The sequence below is a fragment of the Apus apus genome, chromosome 4 (assembly GCF_020740795.1).
Source record: "Apus apus isolate bApuApu2 chromosome 4, bApuApu2.pri.cur, whole genome shotgun sequence".
Lineage (NCBI taxonomy): Eukaryota > Metazoa > Chordata > Aves > Apodiformes > Apodidae > Apus > Apus apus.
Window position 1 is genome coordinate 55,589,909 of NC_067285.1, and position 27,880 is coordinate 55,617,788.

Here is a 27,880-nt window from a genome sequence, read left to right on the forward strand (position 1 = left end):
ATCTGGAGAATGTTGTCCTTATTTAGTCCTCTTGTATTGTGTGCATTATGATACCTTCTTCAGTGGCATGATCTCATCATTATCCTTCCTGCAGCTTTCCTTCACATGAAGAAATTACAGATTCTGTGTAGGCTTCAGATGGCGGGTAATAAGCAGGTCACTAGCTAGTAGTGATGTTATTACAAAGGTCACGTGGAAGGGGCTGAACAGCAATAGTATGGGCAATCTAAGTTTTGGCAATACCTGGGTGTAAGAGAGCTTGATTTTGCCATCTTAATTGTGTGGGTGGGGCCTGCACAATTGCTCATCTGTTCTTAGCATTACAGAAATTAATAACCATTCAAAAGGTCTTTCCTATGTGTATTGTGTTCTTCAGTCCACAAGGAGTAACTTCTTTCTAGGCAAAGCTTCAAAAGGGAAAATGATGTACTATTAGAATAACTCATTTTAGAGCTTCATATTTTCACTTAGATCTTAATCAAGCTATTATTGTTATTAAAATACTCTGAAGTGAATTCAGATTTCATAAATATGGATGTATTTTCTTCTGAGCTGCTTTTGTGGGCAGAGCAAGTTAGAAATGTGCATTACAGCCTCTAATGGACTTATTGCTTCCCATAGTACTTGCTTACAGATCCTAAAGTGATTCAACTGGAGACTCTAGTGATCTCTGAAGTCTTCACCACATTTATTTCTCTGACATCTCACAGAGTCCCAGTTGCAACAATCTCTTGCTAACTCTTCTATGTACAATTTTCTCAAGATTGCCAGAAAGGTACATAAAAGTCTGAATGGAATCAGCAAAGCAAAATTAAATCGCTTGGGATAAAGCTCCTATTGTGGGCTTAAGTCCCTTTTTTTTGTGGTTAAGTATTACGGCATTCTCACAACAGAGACAGATTGTATCTTTTAGCATCTTTAGGCTTTGTTTCTGTTAGTTTTACACCATCTTTTAATGTTCACCTAGTATATCTAGGATTTTAAAATTTATCTTTATACTTACCATCATCTGTATGCTCATAAGTCCAGCAATTCTAAACTCTGTTTGCTTTTGTGGCCTTTCAGTAGTGATTAGAGCAAAGCTTTGCATACACAAATACACAGCAATCTTTAAACTCAAGATAAAATAGAAACAACCATCTGCCCCCCCTTTCCATAAACACTTAAACCATTCCTTCTCCCCAGCATTAATTCTGCTCCTGAGCTTTAGTTCCATTAAAGTGCATCCGTGATGAATGTGCCTGTAATATCTAATGTGTTCAGGACATTATACGCCAGGCAAAAACCACAGGAGGAGGCTGGTAATTGCTAGATTTCTCTCTTTGGGGTGTTCTGGTTGCATTCAGCCATCCAACAGCCTTCCACTGCTACATGTGATAGTTCATAGTCTCTCATGTTAATGTTTGTTTTTCCCCTTCAATTCATTGCCAAGATTGTCCCAATTGCCTTTTCTCTGTTCTCCTTTGAGTGCCTTCTGATTTTCTTTCCTTTTTTTAATCAATACTTCTTCTAGTTAGCATAACAAGTAAAAAATGTGTGCGAGGCAGATATCTTTCCTGTAGGTGTCTGCTGTGAGTTTGTAAGCTACAACAGCTTTAGCATGCTGCAGGCAGTGTGGCTTTGGGACATCTGGTAGCTCATGGCTGCACACAGCAAACCAGTCTGACACCAATGCAAAGCAGGGAAACCTAAACCCAGTTTCAGTTCCCTCTTACACCCTTTGCATCTGAAATAACTGGCTCCTGATTTATAGGGATGCAAAGGAGAATGGCAAAGAGCCAGCAGCTAAGAGCTCCTCTTGCTGGAGCTGTTATGCGTGACGCCAGTTGGCCACGGGGTTTCTTTCAGCAGAGACTTTTACAACTACAGAGTTGCTGGATACATTGGATGCACTGAAAGAAATTATATATTAAAAAAAATAAATAAATACAGAACTATCTTATTGGAATTGCTGTTTAAACAATTTCCTCTTTTTTTCTCCCAAGGTCTTCTTAAATACCTTTAATAAATTAAAACTAACTGTTGCCAGCTCTACTGACAATTTTGCCTTTACAGATATTCTATTAATAACTTCTACTTAACAAAATAAAATGAAAAGTAGTAAATTCAACCTTTCCTTCTCCCACTGTGCAGTCCACTCCCTTGCATAGCATTCAGCTCTCAGTCCAGACCACCCACATCATGAATGAATGCTCTGATCTTGCCCTCTAACCACCTGCAACTGGATAACTGCCTTTTCAAATAGACTACACCCTGTTTTGCTTCCCTATATCTCAGGTATATTTTTCAGTATTTAAACACTTTGCAGACAAGAGTAATATCCTCTCTACTGGTAAAATTATTACCAAAATGTTTACCATGTGGGGAAAAGGAAAAACATAGGACAAAAAGTATCAGCACACAAAATTTTCACTAAACTCAAATTATGTGTCATTATCTATTTCTGCACAAGAAAGTCAAGCTTTCGGTAAGGAACCCAATAAATCAGGCTTGCACATCTCTAATTCCTGTGATTCTGGAGTATGAAGAAATTTTGGGGTATATAACCTCTTGATTCAGAAGACTTGGTGTTACTGGTTGGTGCTTTAGGAGAAACTTGTTCCTTGAAACTGCACAGCACCCTGTTGATTTGAGGCTCACAATTCTGCCCACAAATCTGCAAATACATATTCTGGAGAATTCACATCTCTCTGTGGCTGTTGCTACTCACACCACTCTTAGATAAGGACTAGTCTTGTCATTCTTATGAGTTCTGCTCTGAGAGAAGTAATACTGAAAGTCCAAGTGTGACAACGTTGGGATGAGAGACCTGAGAAGAAGCACCATGACCTGTGAATGGAAGGATCAGTGAAGTATCTCTGTATCACAGGTCTGTAGGGGGCTTTAGCTTCCTAACTCCTTGGCAAACCCACTGAGAGCAGAAAACAGACTAGAATGATCTAACTATAATATAATTATCAGAAGTTATTTAAATGGTCCATTTCCATCTGCCTAACAACCTCACAGATGAGGTCTGGGAGGACAATAACCATCTGTGCTCTAGGAAAGAAAGAACTTTATTTCACATCTGCTGAAAGTGTACCTGGCTGTGTTAAGGGCCAGAGAGGAGGGTCCTGCTCAAGGATGCACTGAGACAAAGTAATTTAAAATAGCAATTATTTATGGAAATACCTTTATGAGTTTCTACCTATGAGTCTCCATTTCAAGACACTGTCACAGCATCAGCAATCAGGCTTGCCCACCACTTCTCTACTTCCAACCTTTGTTACACTCAGAGAAAACAGCAGATTTTTTTAGAAGCTAATTTATTCTACTGATATGCAGTGCAGAAGGGAGGGGATTAAGGGAAATAAGAAACTGCTGATAAAAACATCACAAGTGAAATACTGATCAACACCTAACTAATAAATAGAAGAACATTTACTATAAATTTTGGACTTTGAGTCAAATTCCACCATGGTGTAACATCAGTACTTGACTCTAAGGATTTGTTTGGCTTTTATTTTTTTAATGTTCTCATCTTGTTTCTGGAAAAAAAAAAAAAAAGAAAAAAAAAAAGAAAAGATGTGATATCAGATTTGCAATGTGCCTGACTTACATTCTTCAAGTTTCTAATGGCCCAACCTAGCCCACATTAACATTCCAGTGTCTCCTCCTAAATAAACTGAACCGCCTTCCAGATGTGGTTGACATGCTGATTATATTTCTGCACTGCAAAATTATATCAGGATTTCTTAATCACAGGTATTAGTTTTTATTTTATTTCAGATTTTGCCTTCCAGTAAACTCATATTTTCACAGTGACAAAGCCAGATCTACAAGGTGTAAACAGGAAGCCCTTTGAAGGCTAGTATGGGAGGAGTCAATCACCACTGTATTAGCATCAGTAGGAGATACAGGCTGAGAGAATTGCAGGCTGCCACCAAGCCAAAGACAGGGAGAAGGGAGAAACAAACAAACTTGGAATTTTCTGACTTAATCCTTCATTAAATCCTGGCTTATCTCTTTAGTCTTCCAGTTTAAAAATTCCATTGCATACAGAAATGTCTACTTGTGTCACGGTATTGTCACAAGACTCAAAATTCAGCATAGATGAAACAATGCCAGCCATGACAACTTCTGGAGGCAGAAATCAAAATATTTCTTAATCCTTCTGTACCTGTTTTAGTATGTTTTAAGGCTCCCCTTACAGTCAGGGCTTTATCAAATGTTAGCTATTCATAGGCCTGATATTTTAAATTTGTTGCTCTCATTATTCATGCAGGAGGCTGAACAATATTTTTAAATGGGTTAGTTAATACAGTTTTTGCTAATATATCTGGAAACATAACCTGTTTCCCCAGACTAGATAGAAGCTCTTTTCAACACTGCATGTTAAGCAGCATTCCACTGCTTGGAAAAGATCTATTTAGTCCTTTGGAAAAGATCTCTAAGAAGTGAGAAATTTAAAAATGCTAATCTCATCAATTTTTATAGGCAGTACATTTCCCTTTACTTGGTCATTGCCAAGAACTTTTATCCACTAAGAATGTACACAAATATATTCAGTTCACTTACACAGATCCATACATTTGGAGACTGCCAGCAGTTCCCAGACTGCAGAATGACTGTTACACAAAATACTACTAAGCTGATCCCTCAGACCCTAGAAGACCATCCAGATACATGGAAACTAACTTATTTGTAAGCAAACTTTTTCAGATTAACTGGCTACTGAAGGGAAAATAAATAAATATTTATAAAATTATTAAAAATTAATATAACACACTTGATGTAAATTTGACAGCTCTTACTCCAATGTACTTCTCTTTTTGGTGTGACACTTGCTTACATGTCAACCTGAGATGACTCTGGTGATAAAATATTGTGATAACATAATACCTTCCTTTCTAATAACTGGAAATGTATTGAATTCTCTATCTTAACATGCAAATACATTTTTCATAAGGGATTATTTTTCCATTTGTATCCCTCAGAGTTAATTTATGTTCTTTCTGTACTTTGCTATGTGAGATACACAAAAATTTCTTGTAATAACCTTTATCAAATTAATTGCTTTCACTTCTCTACTGGTTTTCCTCTCCCACCTCCATATGATAAGTTGTTTATAGGTACTTCTGTTGCTGTGTCTGATACAATGGAAGTGTATGTCTGTGGCTGCTCAGGTCTGGAAACAGAGTCTACCTTTTTCTAGCAGTGTTGCTGGCTAACATGAGTGTTTGGGTTTTTTTCGTGGTTTGTCTTTTGTGTTGTTTTTTTTTTCTAACCAGAATGCACACAAGGATATTTGCCAGCACCACATTTCAATTTATCCAGTTTTCTCCCTTTCAGCAACATTGACTTCTTGTAATTCACATTGATGAGACTCTGTGGGAAAAGCAAGCCTTTTCTCAGACATTTTGAGATGTCATGTTTTTATTTGAACTCCGATTTTTGTAAGTTTTCTCTGCTGAGCAGAAATTATTTGCATGCAGTATCAAAGGAATTATCGAGTTGCCACAACTCATCTGCTTGTATCTCCTCAGGGAGAGCAACTCCTTTCATCCAGCTGGTTAGCCAGTTCCCAGACACCTACACAGCCAGCTACATAGGACCAGGAGAGATCAATATTTGCTTTGCCAGTTGCTTTCCACATCAAGCTTTCTGGTATATTCTCCCTGCTTGGTGCTTTCCCAGGCTCTCTTGTCAGAAGAGAAGATACCTCTTCCTCCTGTCAGTTTGGTGGCTCACAAGGCTGGGTCTGGCTGTGCTTCCGCCAGGGACAGAGCAGCTACAAGCCACCCCTATGATCCACAGTGTGCGGTTTGCAGCAAGCAATGCTAACAGCAGGCTTGCAACCCCAGTGCTTCCTTCCTCCTTCAAGAAACAGGTACCTGGCCCCCTCAGAGCTGTACTTTCTCTTCTGACCTCTTCTGTACTACAAACAGTTGCACTGAGGTAATCAAAACTACATCTCTGCAGGATCTTCAATAGGATTTTAACACCAACTGGGTTCTTACCAGAAATATACTGTGATTTCCAGTTGGGTGTGATTAAAACAAGTTATTTTTAAATTCTGTGTTGGTTTTGTGGTGGTCCTCTGCGTATCTACTAATGGAAGAGAAGAAACTCCCACTATTCCATACAGCTCTTCTGTTCTACATCTGAACATATAACAGCTATAAATATAAGCTTCCTTCACACAGAAATGCCGTATTGCATATTATGACATAACTTATTCTTTTGTACAAGTTCAGAACAGTCTATATTTTGGTGCAGATGTCCCTACGTTTTCCTTTCCCACGTTTAGTTCAGCACTGTCTTAACACAGCCAGGAGCCTGTGTACATTCCACAGTATAATCTGTCATGCAGGGGAAGCAAAGCTTTGGTTTATTTTGTCCCAGTGGGGAAAAAAAAAAAAGCAGATTGTGGGTGGCACTGCGTAAGTCCTCTTTCCTTCAACAAGAAGTACTCCATCAAGGGGGAGGAGGGATAATTCTTTTAGGTACTCTTCTGCTAGATGCTCCTTGAGGTAGTTGTATCCTCTCAACATGACAGCCAGCTGGTATGACCACTCTCTTGGGAAACTTTAACAGTACAAACCCACATTTTCCTGTTATTTTTTTCTCTGGAAAATTTATTTTATAAACCGTGCACTGCCACACACCAGTGCAAAACATAGATGCCAAGTTCTAACACCTTTACTACATACGCATTATCTGAGGTTTACTATTTAAACATGGGTCTCATCTGGAATTATGTATACTTTGAATTGTGTATGTTCGAAGTGCTGACTATTACTCAAAGTCATCAGAAATCTCTGTTTAGCTAATTTCATGGGGTTTCTAGTAGAACGTGCTGAGTGACACTAGTTTAAGGTATGCCAAGAAACACTTCTCTGTCTCCATAGGCCCTATATGTGTCTGCTTGCTCCAGAGGAGAAGCAGAGATGTGAACTTCTGCCATTCCCTTGCAGGTCCATGTTGGAAGCCATCTTTTCCCTGATGTAGGGGCAGAGATGCTAAATTGTCCATCTCCATCCTATGGAGCCAGGGGCTGAATCTTTCACCCTCTGTCCCCAGATCAGCATGCCCAAGAAACACTCTAGTTCTGTGAGGAACACACACAGTGCGAGAAATGGTGGAGGACTAAGACAAAGGTGGCCCTTGCTGTGGCTGTAGAGCCAGCAGGTTCTCTTCACAGGTACCCTTGCTTCCCCCCTTCCAAGAAGAGAACAGGCTTCAAAACACAGTGTAATTAACCAGAATAAGTAAAGAAATTTACTTACTTTGCATTTAATTAGGGTATTTCCAAGCAAATTCAGCATGTTGATTGTACTTTCCAGGGGAAAACCTCCTGCAAAAGTAGCCTTTCTTGGGAATACACCATTCTTCCGGATGGCATACTCTCTGAAAAATAGAAAATTATCTTTTGTTTATAGTAAAAATTCCAGATTGAAGAAATCAAATCCCTGAGTGAGTCAGAAGGGAAAGACTTAACTGTCACCTGCCAGTTAACCAAAGCAGAAATCAGATCTCGATCTGATGAGATCAAGACTGCATTTATTACCCCTAGTAATGTATAGGGAAGAGAAGGCTCTGCCGAGACCTTATGGCACCTTCCAGTACTTGAAAGGGGCCTATAGGAAAGCTTGGGGGGGGTTTCATCAGAGAAGATAGTGATAGGACAACGGGTAATGGTTTTAAACTAAGAGAGGGGAGATTTAGGTTAAATATTAGAAAGAAATTCTTCACTATAAGGGTAGTGAGGAACTGGAATGGGTTGCCCAGGGAAGTTGTTGATGCCCCATCCCTGGAGGTTTTTAAGGCCTGGTTGGATGGGATTTTGTACAACCTGGTCTAGTGGTAGGGTTCCCTGCTCATGGCAGGGGGACTGAAACTTGATGATCTTTAAGGTGCCTTCCAACCTTAGTGATTCTATGATTCTAGTACTTCTGGGCAGAGCTACTGAGAATGGGGACAGAGAAGGGGTAAGACCTGGGGTCCACTACCATACCACACCATTCTGGAGGGTGTTCTGCTGCCAGCATGAAAGCAAACAGGACTTCCTAAGTGGAAGGCATGGCATAGCTCAGCCAGGAACACTATGTGATGTGGAGACAGAAAATAAGGCACCTGCTGATCATGAGGGCAACAAGCAGTGAGTGAAGATGAAATCAGATATGTAATGGGCAGGTGAACAAGTGAGGGGTTAATATGCAATTAAGAAAACAAAACTGATGAGAGAAAAGAGGGAGACAAAGGGAAGGGTTCAAGAAAAGACTGCACCTGAAAGGAATTTACTGAACTGAGAATAAAAAGTGAAAGTTGGACCCCTGGATTCAGAATTTCTTTTCATAGCCCTAGGAGAATGAAGAGACTCAGTATGAATGTAAGAGTAGTGAAGTGAAAACTGAAAGAGGGAAGATAATGATAGTCCTGTTGATATTTTAGGGAACCTTCTGAAGTCTTTGAAATGCTGACAATAACCAAAGATACATTAAGTGATAGCTGCTCCGAACACATAGCCATTCTGCTCATTCCTTGAAAAATCCCAGAAAGCAGAAAGGCTTTCTAGATAGTTTCTTATATCTCAGAAATAGCTATTAATTTAAGAGGAAATTAATAGTTTGTGAAAAAGTCTTATTTTGAGTTGAGTTTTACTTTCTGAAGGGTCAGTTGCCATTGAAATGAGTTAAAGAAGTTGGAGTAACCAGATCTCAACCTGAGTACCATATACTTATTCTTCAGACCCAAAATGAGAGGAAAAATCTTGCCTTTTCTGTTGGGGGTTCAGGGAACACTCTGAAAGTTCTCTTGGTGAAACATCTCTGCCATTTCACCAAAGGGATGAGAGAACACAGCTGATCATTCTCCTCTAGGGAAGGGGTTTATTTTGAGGTTAAAGGAGACAGCTACTGGAAAAGAATCCTATTTAATAAAGAAACAAGCAATTTGTTTGGCAGAGTGGACAAAAAAGGCCTGACAAAAGAGTAATAACAGTGTTAACCTCAGGCTGTGTGTGGTCCTCAGATGAAGTGTTTTGAAAGCCATGGTTTGCCTGTCCTCACTGAGCGGGGTGAGAGAGAGATTAAAAAAACCCCACCCATGTACCATTGCTGCCTGTGAATTTTTTGTCTTGTTACAGGAAAGGCAAAGGAAACTACGAGGCCAACTTACTCTCTGGTTGAGATTAAACACTGTATTTTTGTGGTCGTGACAAAAGCTACACAGTGGTTTGGGCTTCCAAGAGCCCCCTCCCCAAGCTCTAGATTTCACTGAGAATACTCTGAGTTTAACTAACCACTTTTTTTTCTTAAATCATTGTTTTTCAAGGGAAATTTAATTTAAAAAATGTATTTATAACTGAGTGAAATCCTATGCTATGCAAACAAAGCAATTATTGTTTGAAATAATTCCCGTCTTGTTGGGACTATGTCCAGAAGTCATATTTTGGCAGAGCCAAGCTGCAATGGAACGTGTTCTCTTCCAAACCAAGTAATCCACGGCTTCAAGGGCCAAATCCTGCCTACAGCTCCACCACTGTACAATCAAAGTCACTCCACTGACTTCACATTTGGCCCTCTATGTGGAAAACAAGATTTCACCTCCATGTCATGTTTTGCTCAGTTTCTTCTTCGATTTCTCTTTGTCCATTTTGCTCTCAGATTTAAATATGGGAATTTAATCCAGCCAGTAGATTCACTAAAGCAATAAAGAGACCATATAACATGGGCCAAAAAATAGTAGAATCTGGAATGTGCTGGTGTCTGGAACTGAGCTCCAAAGGCATAAAGTATCTTTTGCTCTGGCTGATGGGAAGCTGCCTCCTATTATTTTTGTATTTTTGAGGAGCCAGAGCAGTCTAGATCATGCTGTTGCATGAACTAAAATGTATTTTATTTATTTCTGAACACCAAGGACTGTCAGCTTTAAGGATCTTATCTCATAATGTTTTTCAGTAAATTGTTACTGTGATTGGTTCTGCCCTGGGAGTAAAACTGAGCCTGGCCCCTTTGTGTGTGAGAGCAATAAAGAGAAACTACTCTAAGTTACCAGCCTTTCCCCTCATACAGAAGGAAAATAAAATGTCTGTCTGTGCCTTCATCCCTTTCCTCCTTTCCCCTCTACTATGAAAAAGTAGGCAAATAAACCAACCAGTTAGTTTTGCTAACTTAAGCATTCTAAAATGAGACTAATTGAATGAGAAATTGCAGATCCATATGGAATTTAGGATTTAGTCTGCCACCAGGAAACCTCAGACCTTTTTAAAGAGTGGAAGCTGAGGGTCCCAGATGTCCCCCTGTTGATATGCCTCTGGAAGCATGAGCTGTTTAAGAACACAGAAGTATGAGATTAGGCAACAAACACTGTTTTCCAGCTCCACGCTCATTACTGGAACCAGCTAGACTTGCATGTGCAGGGGAAGAAACAGAAAATAAATCCTGTCCCAGAAAAGTTCCTCTTTCCCTATGCATGTGAATTCAGAAACCTATGACATGACTTTATGTTTCCTTAGTGGAAATTAAAACTATCAAATATGTTATTATGAACGTTTCTTACGGGCAACAACATCAGAGGTGCAGAAGAAATTGCAAAGGATTATCAGTGGTCATCATATTTAGCCTTTGGGAACTACCTAAGCAAAATATGTTTTCATTATGAACACATTACCTCAGGGTTCACACCCTAACTTTGGTTTCTGTTGAAAGGGCAGATATGTTTGATCAAAATTTAGCAAGGCTGCCTTCCCATATCAAAAACGTATTCCTCTTCATTAACTGCATTCCCATCTGCTTTTTATTCTGCCTTTGTTTTTTTTCTGCCCTATAAAGCTTTAATTTTCTTTATATAATTTCACAGGCTTGTGTGTGAAGCAGTTCCCATTTATTGTTCTTTTTATTATTACTGTTGTTGTTAGGTGCACCTTCACAGGGCATATGGATGTGGAGCAGAAGGAGGGGGGTGGAAAGCAAATGGCAAAGTAATTGGTTGCTTTACAACTCTTCCTTCAGCTGACTCTGTACTGTCTCTTCCCACCTTTTATCAAGAAATAGGAGTCAAAAAGTGTATCATATCCCAAAGGAGATGTTTCACGCAATGCATTGTTGCAAACCACTGCTCTGGGTTTTGTCTAACATACAGGTCGCTGAACATTACTTTCCTCCCAAGGCTTCCTACAGCAAAGCATTCATGTATAAACAGCTGATGACAGAAATGGAAAAAAACTTTGGGAAAAGAAAACTGCACCTGACAATTTTTTATGATAATTCTGCAGAATCTCACATTGACTGTGAAAAACTATTGTTAATACTATTAAAATATCTTCTGCTGAGATTTTTCTTTGCAACAATACTGCTTGTCACTGCCATCACTTGCTGTCATGCACAGAAGCGTTAAGGGCTCAGCACATTCTCTTTCTCTGTGATCTCCTATGCCCTTTTTTGCTCACTGGGACATGTGAGAGTGTAGCAATGCAGGGACAGGACTGAGGCTGCTCTGCGTAAGTACAGCTGGGCTTCAAGTTAGCTTGGAGGTAGGAGGTAGAGTAATCTACTCCTCTTCCACAGGTTAAATGGGGAGATGGTCCATTGCATTTCAGTAAATTTACAGGGGGAGAACATACTGAAAAAACTCATACAAAGCTTACCACTTAGCAATTTTTGAAAGGAGAGGCAAGTATTTAAGTAGCAGAGAAATGTCAAGTAGGGCTTTAAAAGGGATTGCTACTTCTTCAGTTGTATGTTGTAAACACATATAATTAATGAAATTCCCGAATGTATTGCTGCTATTAAGGTCTCTAGTACAGGTGCTCTGAGATAGTCTCAAATGATCTTCCATCAGGAATTCTTGCTAATTACTTTGTTGTACTAAAGAGGGGTTTCTTTGTTAGAAGGGCCTGAAAAAAGACTCTCCCCCTCGCAGTAAATAAGGTCTTCCAAAGCTTCCTCCAGACTGTAATAGGAGAAGAAAGGAACTGGGAAGCCCTGAGATACTAGCTAGTACATTTCAGGAAGAAACAAGACAGCATTATTTTTTCATTTCCTATGCTGACCTAAAATTAAAACTCAGGATAGAAAATTACAGTCCAACCACTCAATGATAAGGCTATTCAAGCTAGGTTCAAGGACCATGCCAGAAATTGTTAGTTCTTGTCAAAAGAAATAGTCATGATAATTTAGACAAAATAATTGCCTTTGACCTTTCCTTTCCTAGTGAATAGTCTTCCTTCTGAAGAAAGCAGTCTTCCTAATGGTGGCAGTTCTCCAAAATGGTATAGAAGTGCTTATTCATTAATGACGTTATTATCATTGCAAAATTCATATTAAGTTGGATTTTTGCTATTTTACATCAATTCCAAAAAGCCCAATCCTGATTTATTTCACATAAAAGAACCAGTGACTTGAATGAGAAAAGAAGAGCCAATCCATTTTAGCAGAGAGCAATGCATCCATTTAATGGATACAGCACTTCATGCTTTATCTGTGTTCAAGGGAGGTGCACTAACAGGCATGTCCCATCACTCTGGTCTCCCAGCCAGGGGACTGGCTGGAGCATCATGTGGCTTCTGTGCAGTCCTGGGGGCACAACACAGCCTTGTCCTCTCACAGGACTGGGATGCAATCCAGCTATGCAATACAAGGTGAATGATGGAAACCACTGTATAAACAGACAACCTGCATGTTGTTCAGGAGCCAAAACCAGTTATAGAATGTTGTTCTTACTTATTGCTGTCATTCTCTTTGTTATTGAGGTCCCATCTGCCCTGGTATGTAGGCTGGTACAAATACCAAGAGAGGACATGTCTGGCCAGCGTAGCTTGAATCTTGATACATCATGTATTGCTAAATGTGGTGGGGCTAAAAGGTGAAAACATGTCATTTGCACAGCAAGAACAAAATGCTACTTTAGTCCAGCAGGTGTTATTGTTGTTCCCATTATTCCTGTGCCTGGAAGCCTGGTCACATCCCTAACTAGGGCATTGCAGAGCTACCTGCAGTTCAAATGATGGTGAATCCAAGTTGCGAAAATAGTGAGTTTAGGTAGTGAGTCCAAATTGGCTTCACTGCCACTGCATTGGTGTAAAACAAGGTGAAATTTTGCCTGCAGGTGGAGGCAACTCCTTCAGTGGAAGCTAGGTCAGATGGCTCTCCCTAGCCCTGCTCCTTCCCCATTGCAAGTGGAAGGAATAGCCACAGCTAAAGGAAGGTGCAACTGGAATCTCCTTTTGCCCTGGAGATCTTGGCCCCTGGATGTCCTCATGTTTATGTTTTGTTCACTCCAGAGTTCAGAGGACAGATATGCATCTTCCTAGAGCTGTCTGTTTCCTCAAAGAAGATGTTTCTCCTCTGGTGTTTTCTTCAAATTTGAGCCTTCGCTTGTGAAACCCTCCACCAATGTGTGTAAATGCATTGCCAGCATGCATACCAAAGACTGTGCCATCAGTGGTAATAAGGGTATTAATTTTTAAGCCTTCTGCTGGTGAAACAGTGTCTGATTAACAGTGGTAATTTTTCATACGGAGAGAGCTAGAGAGTGTTACCATCCACTCTGCCAATGTATAATTCATTCAAACAAAGCAGACATAGTATTTCTTGCAAAGAAGAAGAAGAGTTGATGAGACTCAAAGTCAGTATGAGCCTCAGTCCGTAAACACTCTATAGCATATACCACAATAGAATGACTTAATACATGTCATGTTATACAGCTTACTGCTATCTTTAAAGATTGTAGTTAATGAGATAATGTTGAGCAGCACTTCAGGCTTGCCTTACCATTTGGGAAAATTAGCGATGACAGATACCTGAGTCTGTGATGATACTAAATCAAAAGCTATTATGGTATTGCTCATGGTACAACTAGGACAACATGGAATGCAAAGGCTGTGCAAGGGACTGTCTGCCTTTGCTTCCTGTTCTGATTGGGCTTGATGGATCCATCCTGTGAAACTTTGTCTTAGGGTGAAAGCTGTGGTGAAAATCTGCTCTGAAGCACCTCCAGCTGCCCACAGCCTCTGCAGAAGACAGCGCTGTGTGGCAGGCCAGCCTCTTTTATCAATTTGCCTCCTAGGTCCTATATGGCACAGTGGACTCCAGGGTGCAGGGCATTCAGTGGGTATGAGGGAGGAGTCCTGAAATTTGGATGCAATGGCAGCATGATCTCCATTACCCCTGCATGAGCAGAGAGAGGCTATGTGTAAGTTACCACTGCCTCACTTTTGTACAGAGGGATCTAAAAATTATAAAAACCAATGCAGAACAATGCATAAAGCTACTACTGTTAGGACTGACGTGCTGCAATGGTACTAGCACTGAATCATTTAAGTATCATTTGATATTGTGCACAATTACAATTATGATTACTCTGTGGTATATTTCCCATTACCAAGAAGACATCATGACAGGCATGACAGGGGTATATACCTCCCCTCCCACAAGTTGCAGGTCTTGATGTCTTTGCAAAAACTTGATTAATTGTTTCAGTGTGTGAGAAAAACATAAATAAACACTATGGGTTATTTCAGACTTCTAAGCTTGTTGTATCTGCTGATACTGAAAATGTTTTTAAGCCCAGGTGATTATGCATGGCAAAGTGCCTTCTGCAACGCTCTGGAAGATGACAGGAATATAGTTACGGATATCCTCACACATGCACCTTGGTGGTGTTCCATACAATTGCAATGACTTAGAAATCAAAGTGATATTCACTTTACTGGGTCTCTTAGAAAGCTGCTGACATTCTAAACTGTGTTGTTTTGCCAAAGTTATGTTGCCGATTCCCATGACATGGGGGCTTTCCTGATGTGGGAGAAATGCCCCAGTTGATGATGGTGTATGAAAACTGCAGGCATGAGGAGTTGCGCTGTAATGATATCATACGTAAGCACAGCCCTGCGCTCTGCAGAAAGGAATGCCAGACTACTTAGTGTTTATCACTTCCCTATCTGTGGGTAACCTAGGAGAGCTGCACTTCTTATCTTACCAAGCCCGTGTTTCTGAAGCTGAAGGTCAGAAATTCCAAAAAGCTAGATCACAGTGTGGTGTGAGCCTGTGTCTGTGGCCACTTACCAGTGGCATCTCCTGTTTAAACTGAATTCCTGTCAGCGTATATATACTGCCTTAAAGCGAAAAACATTTTCATCTCACACAGAAAAGATATATGCAGCAATTGAAGCATTAAATGGTGTCTTGCTGCTTCCCAGTTACTGTGCTTTCCACCTTTTCCATGCCAGTTGCACTGCAGCAATTGAGACAGGTCCATTTAACAAACTGTCATATACGACATTTGTTATGGACTGCAGCTGTTGACAGTTATGCAACTGGGATGAAATGCATCCCCATAAAAAGCACTCAGATGAGGCCTATGCCACCACACAGAGTCTGTCTAAATCCCCAAAATAGACTCAGGTAGAGGGGGCAGCAACTAGGAGTCTAAGTGGATGAATGCAATCCCAGACATTTCAACCATGTTCTACAGCATTTCTAGTGTATGATACATCTACCCCAAGCAATTTCACTTCCCCATCTCTGGTGCTGTCTAGGCACTTTGACTAGGAAACAGCAAGCACAGCATGTTTCTCATTTTGCTGTTTTCCCTCAGAGAAACTTAGGAGATTGCACTTTTTAAACGCTGAGTTACAGCTTGTTTAGATCAAATACTAACTTTGCACCATAATGTGGTCTCACTTAAATTTACACTTTCTTTTTATGCAGCTTTGAGGAACATGTCAAGCACTTTCCTCCTTCAGTTTAGTGCAGCACAAAATCACCTCAATTCCCACTGGCTTCAGCAAATTGCCGGAGATTTCTTTTTTTACGCTGAGATTTTGGCAGGGGCTTTGTGGAAACAGCAGTACAGATGTATGGTCATGTAAGAGCAGATTTATAGCCGCACATGAACTTTTTAGTGTTTTGATTGTATAAATCATAATGTCCCCTTGCACTTGAGTATTCTGTAGTGTGTTATGTAGAATAAATACCTGTACTTGCAAGTGCACCTCTTTCAGTTATTTAGGCATATATGAAGCTGGCACAAGTTAACACCTGCCACTGGTACAACTGGGCCTGAGTGCATGCTCTTTACTAGGCACATGTTCAGTGCCCCAGCCCTTCAAGGCACCTCGTGTTCCCCAAAAATAGCTCATTTCAGACCGGTCAAAGTCTGCCCATCTGGAGAAGTGTGACAGAGCAGCCTGTATCTGTGTGCTTGAAGTAAATCTTTCATTTGGAAAGGTCAAATGCGAGATTCAATAACACTCTTAAAGTCAACAAAGCTGACCTGTAGCACTAGGTCTTATTTTTACATGTTGGCTGAGGTTTTTCCCAAAACATTGCTATTCTGAGCATTTCTAAATCAAAGGCCACATTGTTATTGATTATTGTTTGCATGCTGGTAGCAAGAAGGACTGACTCTCTACTGAGCTGGACAAACCCAGGCAATGTGAGAAAAGACATGGGAAAACTTGGCAGTTGCTTTCAGCAGGAGGCTGACCTGGATGCAAAACAGACATGGTTTTATAGCATATTTTCTCTCTACCAGATCTCTGTAACATCATAAAGAGCACCACTCTCATACTAAATTCCTGCTCTGAGTCAGAAAGAAGTTGAAGCACAAGAGCCTCTGACACTGTCCCCTAATCTTGCATCTGCAAGGAGGTGTAGGGATGACAAGCCTCCAGGACCCTTCCCCACAGTTCATCCTAACACCCTTCCTGTTGCCCTGGCAAGAATGAGAGTAGCTTTAAAAGCCTGAGAAGTCCTGGAGTTAGATCTCAACACAGAGCAAAAAATCACTTCCTGCCTCAATCAATTTACAATCAAAGGCAGAAAAAAGCCCCATGGACAATACAGGCACTGCTCTCTCCTTCAGATTGCAGCTCTGTACTTCCCCCATCCTTACTTTTCATTTTTAGTTCTTACCTTTTTACCTTTTGTTTTTACCTTGTTGTTGTCTTTGCTTAAGTAATAACATCATCCACGTGTCCTATAGTAAATATATTTTCCTTAATTGCCTGCAGTGTGGTTTTCTGAATCTAGATTGCTACAGAATAAAATTAAAGCAAAATCACTGTTGCCCACAAATATCAATGGACTCTTAAATCTTTTTCTTTCATTCTTTCATACTTTGTTCTTATTACATATTTAAGTCATTGTGTTCTTACTGAGATTACAAGATGTTGCAACTAATGGAAATAAGCCATTGCAGACTTTGACATTAGTCAGAAACAGTTCACATTTCATAAACCTGTTTTATGGGAGCCTGTAGTTATAATTCATACGAAAATATAAAAATTGGCTTCATCCTGGCTCAAATCAGGACACGTTAGAGGAGTCTTAGCCCTCCATCTTTGTATGCCAGGATCAAACCCTGCTGCCTCCTTTTATCAGTTCTTGGCTGACCCGACATGCCTGGCCCCTCCATCCTCCCACTGCTCACAACACTGCTCTCCCATAGCGAGAGGGTGAAGTTGTATGAAAGAAGAGTGAAACCTCTCTCTTCATCTCCAGAGGGGAGGTAGTGAAGGGGCAGCACTCACTGTAGCCCTGGTAAGGCATAACCTATTGACAGGGTCATAAGCACCCTGTCACACACCCTCTCCATCCAACACCCAGTGCTGGAATCATGGCTGATCTAGTAAGCAAGTTTTACTTCTTACCATGCTGCATGACATAGACTTTGCAAGAAGGTAATAGCCTGATCAGTGAACTGCAGATTGTTTCCCTTGACATCTACCTTGGCTTTCAGTCCCTGCAATGAGATGGAAAACTTTCTTAGCCAGGAGAGAGAGAGTCCCTTCCCATACACAGCAATGTTCCTCACCTTCCTGAAACTTCCTGTTGAGCCTTCCCACTCAACCATCCTCATTCTGGGTGTGCAGTCCAGCTTTCCTGCTAAACTGGAGATTGCTGCTGCTGAGGATGAAGACAATCCAAGTCACTTTTGTCCTATCTTTGGGAAGGCAAAACTTGAGTTTGTCTACATTACTGAAAAGCCCTGTGCTGCCTCTGTTTAGAAAAGTAACACATTAGAAATGTTAAGGAGCAGCAAGCACAACAGCCGGTTTTATTCAGCAATGTACTCTTTGAAGAAAAAAAAGTCAGTGCTTTGCCAGACACTCTGTGAAATTACCCACTGGGTAGAGTGCAATGCTGGGTCTTAAATCTTATGTTCAGTTCAGCATACTTCATATGGAGTTCTGGGGGAGCTGTTCCCCTTTATGGGTAAGCTTCTCCCTCTTGGGGTGCTACTGGTTCAAAAAAGAGCTATTTCTTCCTTCTCTCCTTTTTCCTACAGTGTTGAGCAGCAGCACAGTGGAGGAAACGTGATTAAACTGAAGAAGTAATTCAGTAATGTCTGGCCACATTATCTGCTTTTATTTGCTGGCAGTCTCTGAGACTGGTGTAGAACCTGGCATAGGAAGGGTTGACTTGCTGTGAATCTGTCTAAAACTCCAGCTATCTACAGACCAGTCCTGAGCTGATGGTTTGCACTATTTTGATGAAGTCATAGCAGCCCCCCAGTTCACTCCATCTTCCCATGCTCTGAGCAGGTGAGTTAACCACAGGTTAGCCTGTGTTTTTCTGTTTGCATCCTTCTGTTTTCCATGAAGATTTTTTTTGGATCACTGATTTCTTGCACATATAAAGGAAACGTTGCCAACACATCCAGCTTCCAGAGGAACAGGAACACCCAGAGGAAGCTTTCAAGCAATCTAAAAACACTGGGAAGAGGAAGCATAAAAAAAAAATTGAACATTTAAAAGAGAATTGTAGTAGGTACTACCCTTTTAAAAAAACCCTGTTAATGGCTAGTTAGTAACATTATTTTTTTAATTCTCTTTTAAATATCCAAACTCTATAAGCTGGGTCTTTTTTTGTTTGTTTGTTTTGGTTGTTTTGTTTTCCTCAGGAAAAAAACACCAGAGGAACACTGTGAAATATACAATGCATGTGATGAAAGACCTTGATGATACCTGATCTATAAAAATAAGTATTTTGTTCCTGAAATATCAAAGCCTTTACTAGAGGCTTACACCTCAAAAATCACAAAGGGCTATCTGTGAAAGCCCACAGTAAATATGCACAGCTTACAGATGAGCACAAGGTTTATACTTTGGAAAAAAATGTGACATTAAATCCTTTAAAATACTATCTAATATTATCCAGTAGAGGTAGATGAATCAATAAGTTGAACATACTTATTCTAGGGTCAAATGTAGCTCTTTCACCTGATCATAAGTTTTCTGTGAACAGCGTAATTCATGTGTTTTGCTAACTGTGGCTTGCTAGAGAATTGTTCACCGTGACTGTTCACATACCAATAGGAGAGTTGTGTGGCTGAGCACCTTGGATGACCTTGTGGAAAAGGTGGTGGCCTAACCAGTGAACTGGGATATTGTTACCCTCAAGGAGACAGTGGCAGGTGGAGGGACAGAGTGATTTTTAGGGAACTTAATTTTTTTGCTTTTAAATACAAGTAGACAATTTTATCTATTCACCTGTAATTTAGAAAATATTTTCCATCCTTTTTTTTTTTTTTTTTTTTTTTTTAATTAAGATATTTGTTTGTGCCTGGAGGAAGCAATGGGAATGTGGCATTTCTGCTACAGAGCTGAGGAGCTGCCGAAGGGACAAAGCCTCTTAACACTGTCGCTCCACCTCAAATATGTCAGAGGCACCAATTTGTGATGAGGAGAAGGAGGAAAGAATTTTTATCTTCATTACCTTTACTGAGTTCCTCAGTTTTTATCTGAATTTTGCAGTTTGGCAAGAATGAGTCCATACCTGTCTCAAACTTTTCTCTCCACTGTCCCTAAGGTTCATCTCATTATGTGTGACTGACAAGTCTGATTGTCCTCCAGAAGGGGTGGACATAATGCAAGAGAAAAGCAACAGCCTCCCTAAAATGTGAACCTGATCATTGATGCTGCTTTTAAAACTACATGTAGTTCTCCCTTCCTCCCATTTTTTCTGGACTTGGCACAAGACATCCCAAAAAAGCAGCTATGATTCCACTGTCCTCCTGCTGTCCTGTTTCTCTCACATGATTTTGTTTTTGAAACTGTGTAATCTCAGGGCCAGGTGTATTTCTCTCCCCCTGACAGTGGCACTACATGTCTAACCTGCCAGCTCAAATCTGGTTTTTTTTGTTCTGGTTTGAGGAGTAGAAAAACATTTGGAAGACGTAATGGAAGCTCAGGCAACATCTTATGTTCCACTCACTTAGCTGAGACACCCTGCTTTACTCCATTACAGTGTACTCCTGATGAGATAATAATTCTTGTCAGAAAATACAAGATTGAGCCTGAAAGTGTTCAGATCTATGAAAAATATTATCTGGTGGAGTTAGAATCCGGTGTGAAAACTCTTAAAATAAAACAAAATAAAATAATTCAAATCTTGCAAATAAAAAAATAAACATGTTCCTGTGTTTGGAAAGACAGAAGCACACCTGCTTCATTTTTTTTTTAATTTTTTTTTTTTAATGGAATAGTGATCCTAGATAGTATAATAGAGGTTGAAAAAAAAATAATAATGGTAGAAACACATTTATATCTCCTTAGCTTCAGTCTCTGGAAGTCTCAAGCCAAAGCACTAAAGGTTTTAGAAAAAAAACACAGAAAGACTATGTCTATCCTGTGTGCTCTGCCTGGATGAAACTGTCCTGACTTCAGTGCAAAGTGTTTGACTCTGGCTCTCAGCTCTTTTAATCCAATTTTAAAATTCATCAGACCTCCTATCCCTGCTATCAATATAGGCTGAGGATTTTCAAAATTCTCAAAAACACTTCACTGAAACAAACAAACAAACAAATAGAATCCCCATTCAGGACTGGCACTCACCCCCAAGAATATGGTTGCTTTTCTTTCTCACATGCTAAGGTTTCATCGTACTGACTTTATATGTGACAAGCCTGGCTGTCTACCTCTGAGCTAGTTGTCTAGACTCTTGTTTATAGTCTATGAAGATAAACAAGCACTTCAAGGGCACAATTCACCTAATCAATTTGTACATCTGCCTTTTGAAGAGATTAAATGTGTCCTAGTTGCCTATAACTTGCCCCTGACTACAAAGTAGGTGTAGATGAGTAGTGCGTATGGAAACCACCACACCAGAGGTGACTGCAGTGAGATGAATCTCAGCAAGATGACTCGCACTGCTAGTTGGCTTAACATGGTGGGACTCTCCTTGGGCTGATGCTGCAGGCAAGTGTCAGGACTATCCCTGAAACTGCCCCTACTCCAGCAGCAAGTGTTAGTGTCATACATAAAAGGCTTACATTTCTTATTCTTTCAGTAAGATAAAAGATCACAGAATCTTAGGGGTTGAAAGGGACCTCAAAAGATCATCCTCAAAAAGATAAGTAAATACAGCCATCTGGAAAGCAACTGCTTAGAATGAGGGCTAAACCTTTCTGATGGAAGTATCCTGAAGTCTGCAGAGAAGATAATGTGTAGTGGTGCTAATTTCTCTGCAAACAAATGGTGTGAGTTTGGGTCCTAATGAGTCACCCTGTAGTCTGAGGATATGTTAGAAAGGCACCTTCTTTAATTTCCTCTGTCTCCTGATGGTAGATCCTTTTTTGCAATGTTCATAGCCATTTGTATGTTCCTTAGATGGAACTCTCCTCAAAAGCATTATTTATTATTTTTTCTACTGCCTAATTTCCCTGGTTTTGACTGTATGTTTCCACTGGGTACAAAAAATATTCCAAGACATCTGGTAGCTTTAATTTTTTATTTAAATTATTTTAATAATTTAGATTCAGGGCCACTGCAGAGTAGTTCTTGGATTAATATGTTAGGGGAAGACAGGAGCTTCAGCTAAACACATCTTAACCCTGCCTGGCATTCAGACATTTCTTCCTTCTTTCTTCAGATATTTCTAGGTAATCTTTCGATTTCCCTACTTGATTTTCAACACACGAGTTGCAAGGAATCTGCTTAAGTGTGGAGATTCAAACAAAGAAAGGTAAAAAAATCAGAATATCTAGTTGACATAATTTACTATTATACTTGCATTGCAAGCTGTATTATTTAAATTGCTGTATGAAAAGGCTCTCTAATGAAAATATTCCCTGATATGAGCTTGTAAAGTGAATTACTGAAACAGCTGTATTGTATGAAAATGCTCTCTAACCAAAATATTCTCCGATGTGAGCTTTCTTTTTTTACACTGTGACAGACACGACCAGCCTGCAATGTCCTCCTATTTGCTGCCCTTAGCCTTTACTTGCTCCCTACATTGCAATCAAGTTATCTTTTGGGAGGTCTTCACTGCATCTTCTACCTTGTGTTTTTGGAGGACAAACCATGCTCAGCAAAACAGCCTGGGTGATCCTTTCTTGACTGTGCATAGCATTGGAGTATTGGTCTCTTGTATGATTATGCATTAATTTTTTTCCTGAAAACATGGTCATCTATACACTAATTCTTATTTCTATTACAAGACCAAACCAAGCATGTCTGAACTATTAAGTTTCCATTGTGCTGAACTTACACTACCTACAATAGAAAAAAGTCCTGTTTTCAGTGCATGAGGGTAGGTGCAAAGGTATTGTCCTTCTGGAGGGAAAATCTTGCTGATTCATTTTTGAACAGTACAGACCTGAGGAAATTTCTGCATGGCTGGCCAACCAGCCAGACCTCTCCTTCTTCCTTGCCTAGTCTAGAAAGAAAAGGGAAATTCCCTTGCATGAAGTAAAGTAGTAAACTGATCCCATGGCAAAAAAAAACACAACAACATAACAAAACTAAAGGACAAACATTTACCAGTGAATTTCCATTCCAGAAGTGGGAAAAAATCACAATAGAAATCTCAATGTATTACACCAATGCAGAAGTGAAAACTGGTCCTTTTTTGTATGAACTCTGCAGTATAACCTTGCCTTTATTTGCCTACATCAATATGAAAAGGAATAATAAAGAGAAAAGACAAGAGGTAGCTTAACAACCAGTAAGCAACCCTAAAGTGTGTGACCATACAGTGATCTCATTTAATTATGTCTGGTTTGTATTACTTCCCTCAGTCTCTTTGCCAAATAATCTAAGTAGCTGCAATCTGAAAGAAGCAGATGTCATCCTCAAAGTAACCAAAACTGTAGATCAAATTTACCTGGGAATATTTCAGCAACCAAAAGGGAAATACCTGATGAAAACAAGTGTCTCAATGCAAGTTTTTTCAAGCTTAAAAGAATCTTTTTGCACTGATTCATTGTTGTGCAAATACCTAAAGAAGTTTGGGCATATAATTTGATATACAGATTTTTAAATTATTTTTTGTTTACTTATTTGATTAGGTTTTTTATTAGTCTTATTAGTATCAAGTCTCTTGTGTCATAATGAAGAACAAATTTTGTTTTCAAATGTCAGCCCAGGGCATAGAAGTGTTTATGGATCTCTGTCAGGAGCTATGGTTAACTGTGATTGCAACACAGGGGAATGCATAGGTTTCCATTCTTTACTGTAAAGTTGGGAGCTGTTGTGAACAGTGTCTTATTATATGAGTCCAGAATTTCTAAGCTATTTGCATGAGAAATTAGCGTCATTTCTATTTTTAAAAACAAGCCCATATTAATTTAATCTCCTCTTCTATCAGCTCCTGTTTCCTTTGTCAAGGCGGCTTGGCAGGCAAACCAGAGGCAAATGGATTTTCACATGACCTACTTTATCTGGCAAAATATATAAGTAGTCTACTCCAAAATTTTGGAGAACCTGTTTAAAATGCTTTGGAATGCACTCACAAAAGAAGAGGAAGTCAGTGGAGGGATCAAGGTGTGTGGCACATGCTCATGGAAGGAAGGTGGTAGGTAAGACAAAAACACTGTCAGAGGAGCAGAATGTTTCAGCTACTTTGCCTGTTGTGGTTTTGTTCTGAAAGTTAAAACAACATTAAGCATGCTCTGTTCTTAAATTCTCCTGCAATATGGCTTGTGCTTGGAAATACAAGCCACAATGAACTGGAAGGTGGCACAAGCACCATGACTGTGCATGTGGTTGACACATAGCAGGGCATGCTGCCACCTGGTCAGAGTGTATGTTACTCAGCTTTTTGTTGTCCTGTGTCATGGTATCCGATCACAAAACAGGTGCTGTTTTTTGGAGAGCAACAGCTATATGGGATGCAGAAATGGCAACATGCACAAGGGTGGTTTTGGTGCTGTAGGCAGTGAGGATGGATCCCTCCTAACCTCCCTTCTCTAAACTGCTTTGCTGGGCACATCCTCTTCTTGGCTACCAGCAGCTGCCAATTGCACCCTCCTTTTTAAAAATGGGGGGGAAAGCCCTCAGTAATCCGACTGGCTGCAAAACGGCTGAGGGCTGTTTATTGTTTTCTTGCTGCTAGTAAAAAACAAAACAAAAACAAAAACAAAACAAAAAAAAAAGGGGGATTAAAGGCAAGGGACCCTTGCTTGAAAAATATGGTGGCAGTTCCTCATGAACACCAACTGTTTGCCATGCAAAAGAGTGAGATGGATCCTAGCGGGTACAATGAGAACTCTGCAGCTTTTTCGGCCATCACTGATGCACTGGCAAGGCAAAGAAAATCCTTTTTCCTCCAGGACTGGCCTTGTACACAAAGACAAAAGACCTCCATAGTGTAATTAATCGAGCTCAAAGGACCTTTATCCTCTGAGCTTCCTGAGTAACTGCACGCTTGTACAGAAATAACCTGCGGGGACAAAGCGAGGGGAGAGGGTGGTCGTGTCCTGACGCAGGGGTACAGCAGTCCTGCAAGCAGCGACTGACCTGGGGGTAGTCAGAAATTCCATGCACAAGACATGTGGCAGGAGAACCTCAAAATGGAGCATGCTTAATGTTGGAACTTCCAGAACAAAACCATAGCAGGAGAATTTGTTGAAACATTCATTCCTGACAGAGGTCTTTGCAACTTCTATGCTGATTTCAGGAAATTATCCCCTACCCTAATTTAGTGGAGTTTAAGGATTTTTCTGCATGGGGAAACTGGCTGGCATAATTGTTTCAGTTGTGCCCACTAAACTCTTTTCCTATACAGTTTTACAGCTATAAATATGCAGATGTTAAGAGTCAGACTGAAATATTGTGCCGCTTATGCATTTCATTAGTGTTCTTAATTGCTTTGGTTTATGCTAATACAGGATATCTAAATTAAGAACTGTGGAGCATTGCTGGTTCTGCACAGAAACCCACAATATTAATATTCTTGGTTTTGCTAGTTGTCCACTTACTTGGGAAGAGGAGTACAGCTACAGGTGACCCACTGTTGAGATGATTAGTGAAAGTGCTGGTGGTGAATGGGTAACTCAAACGGTTGAGAGCAGAAAACAAAATCCATGGCCATGACAAGAAAGGCAAGCAGTCCATCAGACAGCTCAACTAGTCATTTGGAAATCTTTCCTGCTGCATTATGTTTACTTCAATAATGCAATAAAATATTTTATATCCAATGTTGGAGCTTGTGATTAGGCTCAGCAAAAAAGTTTCATCTAAAAGGCAGTTTTTATTACTTATCGCTGTTCTTGACATGAACTCCTTTTCCCTGACCTACAATTTATGGTTATACAGTAGGGATGAAACTCACATACAGAATTTGTCTCTGGACAGCTGTTTTCAAGAAAGTAAATTGACAAACAAATATGCGACAAATATATGAAAACTAATGCTGGACTCCAGACTAATACTGGTTTCAGAGTGTTAAAAAATACAAATCTAATATTTTGAAATTTGACCTGAGGGGCAATTTTTTGTCTTTGGACCAGATAACTTGTTTGGTTGGTGCTTCCATAGAATCTCCTCAAGCCAAAAGGCTCTGGGTGTCTTTGATTAGCCCTCAAGAAATGGGTTAATTAATGGGATTTAAATGAACCATTGGATCATACTACAACACCCTAATGCCAATGGGAGTTTTAGTAAATTCACACTGATTCTACATGTTCTTGTCTTGTTTATACTAAAGTGACTCCTGGTTTGTTAAGGAAACTGGAAAATTTTGTGGTCTTACCTGACACTTGGATAATCTCAAATGTCGAGATTCTTAAACAATTGCATTAGTAGTTTAAATAAAAGAGCCATACTGAAACCCAGCTTGAAATCTAAACCTAGCAGCACAATTTGAGCCCATGCTTACCATCTGCTTGCATCACATAACTTCTTCCTCTTTCCAATAGCCCCACTGAGGCAGCTGACACGATGATATGCAGGAATGTATGTGAGGATGGTTAGGCTGCTAGGATTTGTGCACTTTAAAAATTGATCAAGGACAGCATTCACCATCTTTCTTTTTTTCAAATGCATTTCGCAAAGTAACTTGTTCTTTGATGATCTTTTACAGCTCACTAGTGCTTTACATGCGTTATGCTTCAAGAATTAATGGAACTTACTGTGAAAAGATTTATGGTGAAATTGATGCACTGATTCCAATATCGCTAAGCTTTCACCTTTACTTCTCCTGCGATTTCTGCAAGCCCTCCTGCTAAAACGCTACAGTCTCTGCTGTGTAATTTTTTAATGCAATATACCTTGATGAATCTGTTCCCGCCGTGCTCCCTCCAGTAGCGGCACACTAGGGGGACTATTTCTCTGAAGTGGAAGAGCACCGGTGCTAACAACTGGCACACCGCACCCATGCCAGAAGCCTGCAGTTAAGTAATCTGTAAAAAAATAATAATACGTGTTTATATATATGTGTGTGTATCAATGTATGTAAGTAAGTAAATATATATATATGTATGTATTTGGAAATATTTTCTGGCAGAGTGGACGAGACAGGACCAGCAGCAGAGGTGCTGAATGGTTGTGTCTTTCCCTTTTAACTGAATAGTGTTTAGGATTGCTCTGAATATCACTCTTCCTTTATTTTATTTTTTTTTCTTTTTCCTTTCATTTTTTTCCTTTTTTTTCTTTTTTCTTTTTCTTCCTTCATTTATTTTTGTCGGGGTGCGGGTGGAGGTGTATTTATTTGTGCGTGGACAGACTGGAGAGCTCTGCCCCGAAGGCACCTTCCAGCCGGCAGCCAGCAGGGAACACGGGCTGTGCCTGCGAAGGGCGATCCCCGCCGCTCCCGGCAGGGCCGCGGGAGCTGCAGCCGCCGGCGGGACCGGCCCGGGGCCGCCCCACACCCGCCCCGGCACCGGGACCGACCCGGGGCCGCCCCACACCCGCCCCGGCACCGGGACCGGCCCGGGGCCGCCCCACACCCGCCCCGGCACCGGGGGCTGCTGCCCGGGGATGGGCAGCTGGGGCCGCGCAACCCGCCGAGGCGCCACTGAAATATAATACTATCAGAAATGATTGATAAGCAGGCACGGACAGTCGAAACTTGATTATTACTGAAACTTGATTACTGTTTATCTTAGGCTTTTGTTGTTGCTGCCTGTGGCTGGTCTGTCCGGGAGCGCTGCTGTGGCGCCGAGGGGCTGGGGAAGGGGGGACGTGTGAAGCGGCGCGCTCGTTATTCCCGTCGAGATTTTAAATCCCTCCGGCTCTTCCAGCCTGCTGAATCCATCCCGGCCGACCCCCGAGGGCAGCCGCTCGGCAGGGAAGCGCCGTTTCGTTACCCGCGGTGCGGGGACCGGTTCCGGGAAGGACGGCTCTGGCACCTCGCGCTTCTGCGCTCATACCTCAACTTCTGTATTTGTATTTTTTCCCCTAAGGCAGTTTCAGACTCACCAAGAGGACTTTACTTTTGCGGAGTTGTTTTTAATGTAGCCTAGGAGTTTTTTGGGTTGTTTTTTTTTTGTTTGTTTTTTCCCCCATCTCTCATGAGCGGATTCTGCGGCGGGTCTCAAGGAATCACCATTCCAGCCGCGATTCTGTTACTCAGACAGCAGCCCCCTCAGTACCAAAACCAACCGCACCGCACACAACCTCTGCGGGTCTCTTTAACGCGGCGGGTCGCGGTCCCACGCTCCCCCGTCCCTT

General features: G+C 40.7%; 1 long non-coding RNA gene across 1 annotated transcript; it reads right to left on the reverse strand.

Annotated features, from left to right (window-relative positions):
• Positions 1-3,467: 3,467 nt before the first annotated feature.
• Positions 3,468-27,844, reverse strand: LOC127384293 (uncharacterized). Its single transcript, XR_007889405.1, has 4 exons — positions 27,629-27,844; positions 26,479-26,610; positions 7,269-7,389; positions 3,468-3,527 (listed from the first exon to the last, which is right to left on the reverse strand). It is a non-coding gene; the product is annotated as an uncharacterized LOC127384293 (long non-coding RNA).
• Between the last annotated feature and the right edge of the window lie 36 nt (positions 27,845-27,880).